The following is a 4,977-nucleotide window of genomic DNA, read 5'->3' as shown; positions in this document are numbered from 1 at the left end:
CTGCCCGATTCCCACTCACCTCCTTCAAGCGATTTCTTCTTCAGTCATACCTTCAACCAGTACTCATTTTTCTGGACCTGTAATGCTCTCCTGGCGGGCCTTCCTGCATGTACTATCAAGTCTTTGCAACTAATCCAGAATGCAGCAGCGAGGGTTGTCTTCAATGAGTCAAAAAACAGCTCACGGTTACTCCTCTCCTCATCAGGTTACACTGGCTACCAGTAGCCGCTCGCATCAAATTCAAGGTACTGATGCTTGCCTAAAGGACGACCACTGGCATGGCACCAACATACCTAAGCTCATTAGTTCAATCTTATGCACCCTCCAGAAGTTTGCGCTCTGCAAGTAAACGACGCCTTGTGGTGCCATCCCAGAGAGGTTCAAAATCGCTCTCACGGACCTTTTCCTGGACTGGGCCCAGCTGGTGGAATGACCTCCCGATCTCAATTCGAACAGCTGAGTCTTTACTCATTTAAAAAAAAAACATCTAAAGACTCATCTTTTTCGCCAGCACTTAACCAACTAATACTAGTACTTACCTTTTCTTTTCTTGTCTATCATATTCTTAAAAAAAAAAAAAAAAAACTTGCCTACGTGTTCTGTACTAGACTAACTTGTCACGGGACTTGTCATGGCACTTGTATACCGTTGTTGCTCTCTTGTTGATCTGATTGCTTCTATTGTTCTCGTTTGTAAGTCGCTTTGGATAAAAGCGTCTGCTAAATGATAAAATGTAAATGTAAATGTAAGGGGCCAGGTCACTGACACCCTGGGCCGCTCACATAACTTGGGTAATGGAGAACCCGACTTGATAAATGGGAACACCCCAACTCAAATTTAAAAACAGCTATCCTCAGATATCTATGCTATGTGAACAAAACTAGCCTGAATACACAAGACCACTAAAGAGGCAAAATGAAAAATCCCTAGATAAGAGCTCAAAGAAATTTCTACTTAAATCCTCAAATAGCTTTATCCTAAGGGTCTCATGAAAGTCCCATAGACCAAGATAAACATATACAGCTAGATTCATTTAACCAGGTAAGACCTTCCTTAAAAACTGCCTAAACCACACAAAGTGGGCTATCTGCTTACAACCCTAGCAGGGGAGATAGCACTGTCTAGGCAAGGGCTCAAGGAACTTAAAATCCCCTAGACAGGGGAGCAATCATTGAGCTAGTACATAGCTCTCCTCAGATAGCTATGTACCTAGGCAGGGGCTACCAGAAGAGGGGCAGACTTTAATGATCTCTGTCCACACAGAGAGTGGGCTGTCTACTTACAAAGGGGAGAAATCAGTTTTTTATTTTTTTTTATTTTTTTACGTCTACTTACGTCTACCTGAACTTATTCATAACCCACTTGACAGAAGTGTCAAAAAGCCCAGCAGGCAAAAGCGAAGCATCAAGAAGAAAGTCCTTTTCTTTCCTCCCAATGGCTGCTAGATTGATCCACAAATATCTCTTGAGCATTCAACGGCAGCAGCAGTTTCTTTGTTCGTCCATGGAAGACAAATGCACGAGAGGACACGATAATGCGGAGAATCTCAATGGGCAATTGGTTCAACACTGCAGCTGGAATTGCTCGCCATTTCAGCCTTGAACAGTGTAAGGATCTGTCTTGGCATACATTGTCTCTACGTTTAAGAGATGTTGGACTGAAAGCCCACTCTGCAGTGAAACCTCTCTTCAGCAGAAAGAATCAAAAGGCTAGACTAACCTTTGCTGAGGAGCATGTTGTGTGGACCTGGTCCAAATTTTACTTTAGTGATGATAAGTTAAATTTATTTGGGTCCGATGGGAAACATTATATTCGTTGTCAAACTGGGTAAAGACTGAACCAAAACACTGTTCTACTAGCATGGTATAGTCCAGGGGTCGGTAACCCACGGCTCTTTCACCCCTCTGCTGTGGCTCCCTGTCGCATGGGTATAGGAATATGCGGGAGACGTGTTCCCTTGACTTGAAATAAAACCTAAACTCTTCCCCTGCTCTTTTTTGAGCCAGTGTGATCAAGTAGACGTTTTCAAAGGGCACTGTGAATAAATCTAGATTTCAATTAAGAGACACAAGATCACATCAGGTCACATCATTTTGGATACGTTTTATTCGTATCCAAAATGATGTGAACATTACACAAGAAGTAATAACTTTTGTTGTGCCAGGAAATCTCTAATATGGACAAAGGCATCCAGCGATTGCTGTAGCTAAGCTGAAGCCTAAAGCATAAACCATAACTAATGAAACATAATGACAATAAATGATTGCAACAATATATGGTTTATGTGTGTTTTTCAAGTTAATAAATAAAGTACATGAATGATACAGTACTAACTGGCAACATTTATTACAGTACACAAGCTATAAAATATATTTTTTGCCTTATTCTGTGATAAAAAAAGAAAAAAAAATGGTTTGTAGTATTTAAATCAATCATAATAACAATCATTGTCATTAGGAATATTTATATTATTTATATATAAAAAAAATAAAAAAAAAATAAAAAAAAAAAATATATATATATATATATATATATATATATATATATATATATAATATACACATATATATATATATATACATACTTTTAACTGGCTAAGACATAAAATACACTGCTAAACAATAACCATATATACATACACACACACACACACACACACACACACACACACATTTCTATACAGTGACACACACACACACACACACACACTTATATTTTTAAATCTTTGTTTTATTGCAGCCATTTGCTAAAATCATTTATGTTCTTTTTTTCCTCATTAATGTACACACAGCACCCCATATTGACAGAAAAAAAAACACAGAATTGTTGACATTTTTGCAAATTTATTAAAAAAGAAAAACTGAAATATCACATGGTCCTAAGTATTCAGACCCTTTGCTGTGAAACTCATATATTTAACTCAGGTGCTGTCCATTTCTTCTGATCATCCTTGAGATGGTTCTACACCTTCATATGAGTCCAGCTGTGTTTGATTCTACTGATTGGACTTGATTAGGAAAGCCACACACCTGTCTATATAAGACCTTACAGCTCACAGTGCATGTCAGAGCAAATAAGAATCATGAGGTCAAAGGAACTGCCTGAAGAGCTCAGAGACAGAACTGTGGCAAGGCACAGATCTGGCCAAGGTTACAAAAAAAATTCTGCTGCACTTAAGGTTCCTAAGAGCACAGTGGCCTCCATAATCCTTAAATGGAAGACATTTGGGACGACCAGAACCTTTCCTAGAGTTGGCCGTCCAGCCAAACTGAGCTATCGGGGGAGAAGAGCCTTGGTGAGAGAGGTAAAGAAGAACCCAAAGATCACTGTGGCTGAGCACCAGAGATGCAGTCGGGAGATGGGAGAAAGTTATAGAAAGTCAACCATCACTGCAGCCCTCCACCAGTCACGGCTTTATGGCAGAGTGGCCCGACGGAAGCCTCTCCTCAGTGCAAGACACATGAATGCCTGCATGGAGTTTGCTAAAAAACAGAGAAATACAATTCTCTGGTCTGATGAGACCAAGATAGAACTTTTTGGCCTTAATTCTAAGCGCTGTGTGTGGAGAAAACCAGGCACTGCTCATCACCTGTCCAATATAGTCCCAACAGTGAAGCACGGTGGTGGCAGCATCATGCTGTGGGGGTGTGTTTCAGCTGCAGGGACAGGACGACTGGTTGCAATTGAGGGAAAGATGAATGCAGCCAAGTACAGGGATATCCTGGACGAAAACCTTCTCCAGAGTGTTCAGGACCTCAGACTGGGCCGAAGGTTCACCTTCCAACAAGACAATGACCCTAAGCACACAGCTAAAATAACGAAGGAGTGGCTTCACAACAACTCCATGACTGTTCTTGAATGGCCCAGCCAGAGCCCTGACTTAAACCCAATTGAGCATCTCTGGAGAGACCTGAAAATGGCTGTCCACCAACGTTTTACCATCCAACCTGACAGAACTGGAGAGGATCTGCAAGGAGGAATGGCAGAGGATCCCCAAATCCAGGTGTGAAAAACTTGTTGCATCCTTCCCAAAAAGACTCATTGCTGTATTAGATCAAAAGGGTACTTCTACTAAATACTGAGCAAAGGGTCTGAATACTTAGGACCATGTGATATTTCAGTTTTTCTTTTTTTAATAAATCTGCAAAAATGTCAACAATTCTGTGTTTTTCTGTCAATATGGGGTGCTGTGTGTACTTTAATGAGGAAAAAAATGAACTTAAATGATTTTAGCAAATGGCTGCAATATAACAAAGAGTGAAAAATTTAAGGGGGTCTGAATACTTTCCGTACCCACTGTATATAAATGTTTTTGTGTGTGTTTGTGTGTGTGTGTATGTTTGGTGTTTTTGGTATAGAAACGTGTTGTATTTTATGTCTTAGCCAGTTAAAAGTAAGACAAAAGGAAAGGAAAGGTTTTTTTTTTTTTTTTTTTTTTTTTTTTACATCAATTAGACAAACATGCATAAATATCATTATCATTATTACTACTACTACATTTGACATTTCTGTCCCCCTCACTTCTAAAATGATTGCTATGCCCCTGGCCTGTAACATAACTGAATACAAAACTTTAGCTTAATGCTGTGTTATCTTCATTTTAGGGATCAAATAGGTTTTGTTGCTCGTGAATTTTATTCGGTGGGAAAGCGGGCAGAATGGCTCTTTTGATGTTGAAGGTTACAGACGCCTGGTATAGCCATAACTAAAATTTATTCAAATTTTGAATGATGAAAATAATATATATAGGGTTTAGGTATACGTTTGATTAATTTCAACATCAGTAATGTTGGTCATTACTTATTCTTTTAGTGAATATAAATTAAAAGAAGGACTCTTTTCACAAGACTGTGATGACACGTTTAATGGTCATCAGCATCGTATTTCCTCAAAAGTTTATTATATTTGTATTAAAAAAAATGTGTGTACATTTATAACACTATTCTTTGTATTATATCACCTTTGCATCAAATTGCC

This window comes from Cyprinus carpio, chromosome A17 (genome assembly GCF_018340385.1).
Source record: "Cyprinus carpio isolate SPL01 chromosome A17, ASM1834038v1, whole genome shotgun sequence".
NCBI classification, from domain to species: domain Eukaryota; kingdom Metazoa; phylum Chordata; class Actinopteri; order Cypriniformes; family Cyprinidae; genus Cyprinus; species Cyprinus carpio.
Note: the sequence above shows the minus strand (reverse complement) of the source record.